The following is a 12,907-nucleotide window of genomic DNA, read 5'->3' on the forward strand; positions in this document are numbered from 1 at the left end:
AGTTTTTCAATGCTCTCTTTCTCTCTCTATACTCTATACCCAACAGGAGATGCCCACGGTTCGAAAACCGGCGGTTCCGGTTCGGAACCGCCGGTTCCGGTTTTGGCGGAAGCGGAACCGGAACCGGACCGTGAGGCTATTTCACGGTTCCGGTTCCGGTTCGAAAACCGGGCGGTTCCGGTTCCGGTTCGGAACCGCCGGTTTTCCGGCGGTTTTGGCGGTTCCGGTTTTTGAACCGGCGGTTTCGCCGGTTCAATTTTTTTTTTTTTTTTTTAAATTTGAAATTTGGCTTTATACAACAAATCGGAACAAGACAATGCATAATTCAAGCACAAATAAGACGAATAAGGAGAAAATGAAATAAATTTTATTGATTTTGAGTTGTAACGGACAACGATACATTACAATTTACAATACATAAGTATACAATACAACAACATACAACAATGTAATATAATTTACAAGTGTCGTCGGGCGTCGGCTCGTCGCCTCGTCGGACTCGGAAGGTAAATTTAAAAAAAAATGAAATGGGGGGGAAAAAGGAAAAATTGAAAAGGGCTTGAGATCAACTTAAACTTTCAAAGTTAAACTTTTCAAATTTAAGTTGAGTTGCCTACGTATCCACAATTTTATTGAGGAATCAAAGCCCACGTAGTTCTCTTACCTTGGGATCAACCCTTTTTTCTTGCAAAATGTTGCCCATTTTCTAAGCAAACACATATCAACACGCTATATACACATTGCTGCATTTCTAATAGGGACAATTTGATCTTCCAAAGCAATCAATGCATCTCGAACACACATAGTCAGAATATTATTCAAGCATCTAGCATGGAAAAAATTAGTACTAATAGATAGTTTGTTCTGATTTTTTCCATGCTAGATGCTTGAATAATGTTCTGACTATGTGTGTTCGAGATGCATTGATTGCTTTGGAAGATCAAATTGCCCCTATTAGAAATGCAGCAATGTGTATATAGCGTGCTGATATGTGTTTGCTTAGAAAATGGGCAACATTTTGCAAGAAAAAAAGGTTGATTCCAAGGTAAGATTTCATAGATCATTCAGGATGCGGCTAAGTTGTACTTGAAGATCATTAAAATATATTCCGCATTTGATATTTATCAAATGGGGAATATATTTTAATGATCTTCAAGTACAACATAGCCGCATCCTGAATGATCTATGAAATAGGGGGGAAAAAAAAATTGAAAATGGCTTGAGCTCAATATGAAGACATATTGGAATTGTATGTAGAAATGTAGAAATATGGAATAATATATATTTTTTTTGTTTTAGTAATTGAGAAAGAAAGACAACTTATAGAACTACGGGAACAAGTATAACTGTATAAGTGTATAACAATGCGTAATAAGAGTAGCAATTGCGTAATTAAATGGAAGCACAATAGCACAAATGAGAAATTGGAGACAAAGAGAGAGAATTGAGAGATTGAAGAGAGAAACTCTTATTAACACAAGAGTGGGGTGAATGTAAATGAGGATAGAGGGGGGTATTTATAGAAAAAAATGAGGGGGAAAATGGAAGAATTCGAATTTGAAATTTAAAAAAAAAAAAATTTGAATTTTCACAAAACCGGCGGTTTTGGCGGAAAACCGCCGGAACCGGCGGAACCGCCGGTTTCCGGGCCAAAACCGCCGGTTTCCGAAATAAAACCGCCGGTTCGGTCAACGAACCGTCTGCAAAAGCTGCTCCATTGTCGCCTCGTGCTCCGCGCCGCCTCGAAAGCCACTAAACCGGCGGTTAACCGCCGGTTTTTCCGGTTAACCGCCGGTTAACCGCCGAAAAACCGGCGGTTTCGACCGGTTTTGAAGATCACCACCGGCCCCCATCCCCCTGCCTCGATTTAAGCGCCGGAACCGGCGGTTCCACGGTTAACCGCCGGTTCCGAATCGTCCCGAACCGCCGGTTCGGTGACGGTTCCGGTTCGAAATATCTTGAACCTGAACCGGACCGCGAACCGAATTGCGCCGGTTCCGGTTCGGGAATATTGCGCCGGTTCCGGTTCCGGTTCCGGAACCGCCGGTTCCGGTTCGGCGGTTAACCGCCGGAACCGGAACCGGTGGGCATGTCTCCCAACTTGCCTTCTCTTTTCTAATTTTTTCTAATTTATTTTTGGTGGCTATGTAATTTAATCAAAGTCATAAATACTTGAGGGATGGTCTTCTAAAACTCTTTCTATTTATATATGTCTGCTGTGGGTGTTCCATTTAGCCTCTCTCTTTTCTCTAATCTCTATATTTGTGTATCTATAGATTTGTACGACTTTATTACTCCATTCGATTCCATAGTAATGGAGGCATTTTTTTTCGATACGGAGATAATGAAAAAGTAGAGAAATGGAGAGAGAGAAAAAAAAGAGACAGTAAAGTAGGTGTGGAAAAAATGTGTTGATTTTTACTAAAAAGGAAAATGACTCAATTACTATGGAACGTACCAAAATGACAAAAATTACTCTATTAATATAGAACGGAGGGAGGAGAGAGTACTCTTTAATTCTGACCCTCCAAATCTATCTCACTCCCTCTTTTTCTCTCTTTGTCTTTTGATTTCCTATTGGTCCTACTCCTCGTTAATATTGCAATATTAGATTTTTTTAATTCTACAAAAGAAAATTTTTTTTAAATAACCATCTCTTTCTTACGCCACTTTCCGACGTTAACCAAATCGAAAAGCAACATTTCCACTCTCTCTCTCTCTCTCACTATACATTGCCCTCTATAGGAAATAGACAGCACCAACATTAGATGGATGACTTATTACTCAATACCATTATTGGGCCACCCGCAACGCGTCACGCGAGTGGCCCGTAATCCGTCATGCCGGGACGAGATGGCAGCGTGCCGCGTTGCAGCGTCCCGTCTCATCCCCTCCCCGCCGAGCATTCCGTCCCGCCGAGATGGATGGCGAGACGTCTCGCCACGCGCCAGCGCGACGTGGCGCGCTCCGGTGCCATGCGTGACGCCCACTCGCCGGACTGCGAGTGGGTATTGTCACGCTTACGCAATAAATCATTTTTTATAAAATTTGAATTAAAAAAAAATTAAAAAAACAGAAACGGTAATATTACCGTTAATATTACCATTTATTATTTTTATTTTTGTACTCTATAAATACTCCTAATTCATATTCATTTCAAACATAAATACACATCTATTCTTCCCAAATCATCTCCATTTCCTCTCCAACTTTCATCTAACCTCTCATCACAAAATGTCAGGCGACGGAAACTCTAACGGTGGCGGCTCCGGCGGGTTCGACATCAACCCGTTCGGCGACTGGGGGGCATGTACAATGTCTTGGGTGGTGGTTCCGGTTCGTCGACGCCTGGCACCCAGGGTTTGTTGACGCCGAGGGGTACCAACCACCATATTTTGATGTGGATGCATACGCCTGTCCCTCCGCCCCTAGGTATTCGCAGGGATTATCCCAGATTCGGGAAGATTATTCCGTTGAACCCACTCCGGAAGGAGGCCCAGGCGGTGGAAGCTCCAGGGCGGAGGCAGAGGAGGAGGATCTAGGCCGGCATCCGTACAGCCCCAAAGAAACGCTGGCGGTGTACAACGCCTAGATCAGCGTCTCGTACGATCCCATCGTCGGGAATCAACAATCCCGGAAGTGCTTCTGGGAAAAGGTCACTGAGGCCTACCAAGAGATTAAGCCGAAGGGGTCCCGCCGCCGCACATATAAGATGCTCCGCGCTCACTTTGACCTAGTCGACAGAGAGGTCAAAAAATTTTGCGCCAACTACAAGAGTTGCGAATTGCCCGTAATCCGTCACGCCGGGACGAGACGGCGACGTGACGCGTTGCAGCGCCCCGTCTCGTCCCCAGCCCGCCAAGTGTTCCGTCCCACCGAGACGGATGGCGAGACGTCTCGCCACTCGCCAGCGCGATCCGGCGCCATGCGTGACGCCCACTCGCCCGCCCGCGAGTGGGCATCGTCACGCTGACGCAATAAATTATTTTTTTAATTCGAATTAAAAAAATTAAAAAAATGAAAAACGGTAATATTATCATTAATATTACAGTTTTTTATTATTTTCTTAATTTTTTTATATTTTTTTACTCTATAAATATTCCTTATTCATCCTTATTTCACACACAAATACACATCTATTCTTCCAAAATTATCTTCATTTCCTCTCCAATTTTCATCTAACCTCTCATCACAAAATGCCTGCAGACGGAAACTATGGCGGTGGTGGCTCCGGTGGGTTCGACATCAACGCGTTCGGCGACTGGGGGGCATGTACAATGTCCTGGGTGGTGGTTCCGGTTCGTCGACGCCGGGCACCCAGGGTTCGTCGACGCGGGGGGTACCAACCACCCTATTTTTGATGTGGATGTATACGCCCGTCCCTCCGCCCCGAGGTATTCACAGGGATTATCCAAGATTCGGGAGGATTATTCCGTTAAACCCACTCCGGAAGAAGGCCGAGGCGGTGGAAGCTGTAGGGCGGAGGCGTAGGAGGAGGATCTAGGCCGGCATCCGTACAACCCCAAAGAAACGCTGGCGGTGTACAACGCCTGGATCAGCGTCTCGTACTTACCCATCTACTCGTCTAGTGAGGGCGGTTCGAGCAGCGGTGCACATGAGTTTGCCTCACAGGAGGTTGAGGGCACGACAGACGATGCCGGGGGGTCCTCCCGTGGGCGCCGTCGGCCGCAAGGGAGAAATGCGGCGAAGAGATGGAGTAAAAAAGTACAGTGAGACCCATGAATAGTAATTTAAGGGACGGATAAGAGACAGCGTTGCAGATGGCCTTATTATCATTTCATTTTCATTTATTCAAATTCCACGTCACCCCATTTCTACCAAGTTAAATTACAACGAAACCACATAGTCAGATTCAAATCTAACCGGCTATAAGGGCATTAGCAATGGGGCGCCCTATAGGGCGCCCTATGCACCGCCACATCAACATTTTATCCTCCTACCCTTCCACCTGCAGTGGGGCGCCCTATAAGCCGCCCTTAATGCCGCCATATAGGTTTCACTATTGTTTTGTTAATTAATTTAAATGTTTTCAAATCTGTCAATGCAAAATAATTAAAAAAATACCACGATTAATTCAAAACGGCAAATCCTACATTGATTACAAAAAAGTTACGCGAGTTAGAAATGAAAAAAAAAGTTGACTACTCTAAAAAAGTCCCAACTTGCGGCGCAGCTCATCGATCATCCTCTGGAGGTATTCGGCTTTGGCCGGGTCCTGACACTGCATGAGGGCGTTGTGCGTGTCCAACAACGTCCACCGGTTGGCGGCCACTGCCAACTCCGCGTAGGCAAGTGACGTCGGGGTCAGGATCGGCGATGGGGGGGCGACCGCGGCTTGTGAGGAGGATGTCGCCTTCGCCTTCCCCTTGTTCTTCGCAGCCTTGACGCCAATGGGACACCGGGAGGACACCGGTGTGCCGGAACTCTCTTCCTCCTCATACATCGTTCGGTTGAGGTCCACCGGATATGCGCCGCTTTCGCTGCTCATGCAAGCACTGGCTTCGGTGGTCCTCGTACTCTTTGGCGCAGCCGATGGCAGAATCCCGCCTTGGAACTTCTGCTTGTCCTTCAAGAGCATCCAGATGTTGAAATGCTTGAAGTTGCCGTACAATGACTGGTATGACAAGAGCGCTCTATCGCGCACATCGCTCAAACTCTCGCCGCTTCCCTGCTCCCTCAAGCACTTCTCGTACTCCGCCAAGAACAGGTTGACTTGCTTCTTCACCTGATCCCAGTGCTTGCGGAGCTGCTCCCTATGGCGTTTGTACGCGCTCGGCTGCTTCGCCTCATTGTAGCGCTCGGCGATGCACTCCCAGTACGCAACCTGCTTTTGGTTGTTCGCAAATACCGGGTCCTCCGAAATATCCACCCAACACCTCGCCAAGACGAGGGTTTCATCCGGTTGTTAGTTCGTCCTCCCAGGGGCGTACTCTTCATTCGTTTCCGGAGGTGGCAACTTGTACGCCCGGTGCCGGTTCCGCTTCTTTCTGGCGGGGGCGGCGGCGGTGGGTTGGAGACGGCTCCATGTGGGACAGACCGTACGAATCCATACTGAATTCGGGATCGTACTGCGTGTTGGAGTCGAAGGGCCGATATTCGTCAGGGTTTGTACCCCGCCAACGTGCACCACCCCCAAACATCGGACTATTCGGACTTGGGTATTCACTGGAATCCATTTTATAGTGTAATTTGAGAGTGAAAATGTGAATGGTAATGTTAAAAATGTGGATGTGGGGTAGGGGGTATTTATATAAAAATATTTTTTGAATTAAAAAAATAAATAAATACGCGTTGCATCGTCCGCGTCGCCCACAGTGAGCGGACGATGCCCTATCGCCCGAGGACGATCTATAGGGCGCGGACGATGCATCAGGCATCGCCCGCACACCCACAGTGGCGGACGATGGCGCGCCCGAGGCATCGGGCGGCCTATCGTCTGCCCCATCGCGGATGCTCTGACCCTTTTAACCTTTCATATGAAAAGGAAGATTCACGAATTGGGCAAACATCACAATTATCAATTTCAACAAAAGGAAAAATAATTGATGTTTGTAGGGGTTATCAAACATCATACGCATGTCCACATTAGGTATTTCACGATGAATGATTACGAACCCAAACCACACCACACGAAAAACACAAAAATCGACTACTTCTTTTTCAGGGGTATTGTCGTTGTCGTTTTTATTGAAGATGAAAACCTATCACATACTATTATTATTGCGTTAACTACGATTAATTATTGAGGATAACACAAATAGAATATATTATAAGTCCGACAATATCTAAAAAGGAAAATAATGTAAATAGATAGAGGGATGAAGGGCAATTGCGGATTATTATGGGGTTTGGAATCAGAAAAGGAAAATGGTAGAATAGCAATAAATGGAAAAACTTTTGAGAAAAGTCCAATCCAAGAGTAGGGCCATTTCCCTCTTTTGTTCTTCCCAGCGACCAATGTCCGTACCTCGTATTTATTAATCCCCACACGCCTCCACCCCGCGCTTGCATGCCACGCTCCGTATTTTCATGTTAAATCATTGTTTTGCCCTTTCAAAGTTTCATTACTTAGAGCATCAGAGCATCTCCAGTGGGCGGACATCCCACTAGGACATCCCAAAAACACTTCCTGCCACGTCACTAGGACTTCCCATCCCACTGCCACGTCACTAGGACATCCCCTCCTATGTCCGCCCTTCCCACTAGGACATCCCGCAATAAAAAAAAATCATATATTCACAAATAAAACAATTTACATTTACGGAAATAAAATTTGACCGAGAATACGAACGGGAAAAATTAACAACTTCATCGGAAAAAACATACATGATTCGAAAAAAAAAATTACATACTAATAAAAAAAACTTCATACATTATCACGTCAACCCCTCCGAGTCCAAACCTCTTCGATGATATCCTGCTGAAGTCGAACATGGGCATCTGTTTGCCGCATGTCGGCAAATGCACGCAGACGCGCGACCTCTCCATGAGGTACCCCCATATTCACATTCGCGGTGGTCACGCCGTGACTTGGACCTGCACCCGTATCATCTTCATTGGTCCACTGAGTCAGTTCCGCAGCTTCATTTTCGACAATCATGTTGTGCATTATGATACATGCGTACATGATATCGCCGATGTTGGGAATATACCACTGCCGTGCAGGACCCTTCACAACCGCCCACCGACTCTGGAGCACACCAAATGCCCGCTCCACATCCTTGCGCGCTGCTTCCTGACGGCTCGCAAAGTAAGTCTTCTTTTGTCCGAGCGGATGCTTGATTGACTTCACAAAGACGGGCCAGTTTGGGTATATTCCATCCGCCAAATAGTACCCCATATTATGCTGGTTGCCGTTGGCGACGAAACTGATGGCGGGACCAACGCCATTGCACTGAGCGTTGAACAGGGCGACGACTGGAGAACGTTGATGTCGTTGTTGGACCCGGCGACTCCAAAATAAGCATGCCATATCCACAGCCGGTAGTCAGCTACAGCTTCAAGGATCATCGTGGGATGCTTGGCTTTGAAGCCGGTAGTGTACATCCCCTTCCAGGCGGCGGGGCAGTTCTTCCACTTCCAATGCATACAATCTATGCTGCCCAACATCCCAGGGAACCAGTGCACCGACCCATGCATATCTATCAGCATCTGGCAGTCTTCGGGGCTCGGACTCCGAAGATACCGCTCCCCGAATATCGCTCTCACGCCCGCGCAAAAATTCTACAGACACTCGACGGCTGTCGTCTCGCCAATGTGGAGGTACTCGTCGAACATGTCGGCCGCGCCTCCATACGCTAGTTGTCTGATTGCTACAGTGCACTTCTGCAAGGGCGTGAGTCCGGGTTTGCCAGCTGCATCCTCTCTGATCCTAAAATACAGGTATCTTCTCTCTAAAGCACCCACGATGTGCAGAAACAGCGGACGATGCATCCTAAAGCGTCGCCGGAATAAGGCTTCCCCAAAACGCGGTTGCGGAGCGAAGTAGTCCGCATACAACCGAATATGTGCAGCAATGTGGTCACGGGGTACTTGAGTTCGACGATGGATCGGCCGAGGTACCGCCGCCTGCTGCCGCCGCTGCAACCTCTGTTGTAGCAGCCTCTCTATCGCACCTTCAACAGCGACCTCCAACTCATTCTCGCTATCACTTTCACTAGACATTCTAGATATACTTGAAATTAGAGATGTAGAGAGAGAAACTTGTTAACACAAGTGGTGCGAATGAAATAAAATTCAACGAGCCGTATATATAGAGTTTTAAAAAAAAATTTAAAAAACGGGACGTCCGACCGGACGTCCGACTGGACGCCACAATGGCGGACGTCCGCCCGCCCGTCGCCGGGACGTCCGAGGACACCCGACGTCCTCACGGGACGTCCGTATCCGACCCTAAACGCCACAATGGCGGACGTCCCGGTCGCCCGTCGCGACGTCCGACCGGATGTCCGACCGGACGTCCGCCATTGGAGATGCTCTCACAACACAACATAGGCTTGGAAGGGGTGCCGCGCCGCACTGACCTTCGCGGGCGAGTGGCGTATTCCGTTGTCGGAGGTGGCGCTGAAGGTGCGGGGATGGGCACAACGAGGGTGAAGTCGCCTGTTGTGAGTTCCGCGATGTGACGGGGGACGGGGGTGGGGTGGTTTCAATTTTTTTTTATTAAAATAAAAAGCTATAAATAAATAATCCTTTCGTCTGTACATTTCTTTTGAACATGTGATTTAAGAAATTGATTTGTTAAATATTACTCCATCTGTTCCATAGTAGTGTAGTTATTTTAATATTTTGGTACGTTCCATAATAGTGAAGTCATTTCATTTTCTAATAAAATTCAACACATTTCTTCTCTCTTACTTTATTCTTTCTTACTTTATTATCTATGTCTCAATTAAGATGTTCGTCTTTCCTTTTTAGTTTTTCTCATCTAAGATTTCAACTTTCTATATTTGGAAATAAATCCCTCTCTCTTATCTCCACTCTCCTCATTATAATATTCAACTACATTTTTTTCTCTCTACTTTATGTATCTAACAACTAATTCTAAAATCTCATAACATCTTAAATGGGATGGAGGAAGTACCCTAAGGTAAAAAATAAAAAATAAAAAATAAAAAGTACTAGCATAAAATTTTTAAATATATTATTTACTCCATAAAATTAAAATTACAAATTTAGTTATCAAGTAATTTGTAGCTAAATTTAATTTTGAGTGATTTGATTATTTTTAATATTAAAAATTAATTTTTTAATAATCCCTAATTTTTAATTTGTAAATAATCCAAATCTATGGATTTTTTAATATTAAAAAATAACTGAATCATAATAAAATTAAATTTATAATTTTAATTTTTATAATTAATATATTTAAGAATTTTATATTATTTTTTATTTTATTTTTTTACTTTATAAAAGTTTTAGAGAAAGAGAGAGGAAGAGGATCTGGCATAGAGTGTTTGAAAAAGTGAAGTGAAAAATATCATTTGAGGTACTCAAATTATAAGAAAAATATCATGTCCAGTACCTAACTATGAAAGTCCAAAAATGCTCTCCATGCTTTAGGGGCATTTTTTTGTGCAAAATTGTGATGAATAATAGTTCAAAATTAAAGTACCATAAATGTGATTACACCTTAGTTCAGGGACTACCCATGATATTTTAAAGTTCATGGACCGTTTGCGTGCGAAACGCATAGTTTAGCGACCATTTGCGTAGATCACTCAAACAATATACGACTCAACTAAATTGAGACATAGGGAGTTCCATTCTTCCTTAATGAATTCATCTAATATTTTCAAGATGTGTCATGTGTCCAATAATGTTTGACTTCCAATTAATACAAAAGATAAAGTGGATTTACCACAACTAGATGCTAAAAATATACTCCATGGTGCAAGGATTAGAAGGTGAAAAAGTGTATAAGAGGGGAGATTATGCTTGGGATCTAAAGACCTCCTCCAAAAAAGATGAAGGCGGTTTTTGACAATTTTCACCAAGATAAAATTCTAATTGGCTCCACTTCTCTATGGATACACAAACCATAGGTGCGTACCTCTAATTGGTTCAATCTAAAGAGTCAAACAACTTATCAAATTAGGAATTGGATAAAAATCTCACTCAAAGAGATGCTATCAGATGAATCATTTACATTCAATAACATTCATCAACTAATGAAGAAGATAACTAGGGGATCCATTTATAATAGTCCCAAAATAAGGAACTAAAAATAACATAAAATGGATAACAAAGTGGAAATCTTGTCATTCTACCCGTCCGGCCGGCATCAGGTCAAGAGCCATTTGTCCGGCCTTCGGCGCTGAAACTCTGTAGCCTTCTCCATGTGGCCCGTCCAAGCGTGATTTGGACGAGACATGCATACCCGTGTTGATCTCCCTAGATACATGCAGCGTGTGATATTGACCAATCCGAGCAGACGGGCGTGCGTGTTTCCCGTCCAGCCAACTCCTCTATTTGGCTCAATAACAGATTCTTCGACCAGCTTGGGGCATCCTTGAGCCACAAGTCCTCAGCCCGGGCAACATCCTTCAACGAGTGCGAGACAAAGACCATGATATGTCTGGGAGATTGGCGTTTGATGCTTCACCCGACCGGATATGGATTCAATCAAATAGGGTATAAATGCTAGAGTGAACTACAAAAATAATCCCTGGACTATGGGTTTATCTCGCCCATAGTCCCTGGACTTTAAAAATATTGTCAGACATCCCTGGACTAAGGGTTTATCTCGAAATTGGTCCTTTTGCCGTTTTTTGATACGAAAACACCCTTTTAAGGGTTTGGGCAATTTGGTCTTTTTACACTTTTAATATTTTAAATCTGATATTATTTCAATGATTTACTAAATCTGATATTATTTCAAAATTATCATTCTTCTTCCCTTTTGTCATCCTTCACTTTGTATCTTTATTTCAATATTAGATTTCTTTTTATAAAATCAAATTTTAAATTTAGATTAAATATCAATAAATTTTTATTTATTATTAAAATTATAAAATAACAAAAATTAATAGTTTTAATCAATATTTAATAGTGTCTAATATTTAATCAATAAGGTATGCCGACGCCAACTTAGTTTTAATCAATGTTAAATAGTTTTAATCATAAATAGATCATATAACACGATTATTCTTAAATAAATATGCATCTAATGTAAGACTAATTTAATTTTCCTTTATTTATTTGAAAACAATCGAAATTAACTAGAAAATTTAAACAAAATACTCCTATATAAATTTTTAGTAGTATCAAATTTTTAGTCAACTTCATAATATATAATCACAAACAATTATAACAACCGAACTAAGGCTAAGTAGAATAGCTCTTATTTTTCCATCATGATTAATATTATTTTTCCGTACTTCTTCGATTCAACTAAATATTGTATTAAATAACAAAAATTAATAGTTTTAATCAATATTTATAGTGTCCATGAATTAATAATTTTAATTAATAAAAATTTATTGATATTTAAAAATCTAAATTTAAAATTTAATTTTATAAAATTAAATCTAATATTGAAATAAAGAAACAAAGAGAAGGATGACAAACGAGAAGAAGAATGATAATTTTGAAATAATATCAGATTTAATACATTACTGAAATAATATCAGATTTAAAATGTTAAAAGTGTAAAAAGACCAAATTGCCCAAACCCTCAAAATGATATTTTCGTATAAAAAAATGGCAAAAGGACCAATTTTGAGATAAACCCTTAGTCCAGGGATGTCTGGCGATATTTTTAAAGTCCAAGAACTATGAGCGAGATAAACTCATAGTCTAGAGACCATTTTATAGTTCACTCTAAACGTTATGATCCCAAGTCCAAATGGATTTTCATATAAATGAATTGCGACTTTCTGGAAATAAAATACTAATCACCCAATAAGTTGGTTGTCATACTCAAATCTTCCAAGAGCGGACCTAAGAACAAAGTGGACAGAACCACGAAGCCTATCTTGGAAATACAATCCGAGCAACTCATTGACACCGTCCAAGAGTCTCCGACCTTGAAAACTTATGTAGTAATAGCATATGAAGAAATTCGAGTAATATTGATTATTAGAAAACACACTAAAAATTTAAAGGATATAAAATTGTTGACACTCCAAAACAATAAAATGGATCAAAAGGTCATAGACGGAGAAAATACACTTTAATTATAATACATTTATGCTATTCATTACTTATTTTAATTTACTCATAAAAATTCAAAGTTTGAAATGTTTTTCTTTATTTTCAAACATAAAATAAAATAAGTATTACTCCATCTGTCCGCGAATATGAGTCTCATTTCTTTCCGGCACGGCTTTTAAGAAATGTTAAGAAAAGTGGGTGAGAGAAAGTTAGTGAAATATGAGTCTCACTT

This window comes from Salvia splendens, chromosome 14 (assembly GCF_004379255.2).
Source record: "Salvia splendens isolate huo1 chromosome 14, SspV2, whole genome shotgun sequence".
Classification (NCBI taxonomy): Eukaryota; Viridiplantae; Streptophyta; class Magnoliopsida; order Lamiales; family Lamiaceae; genus Salvia; species Salvia splendens.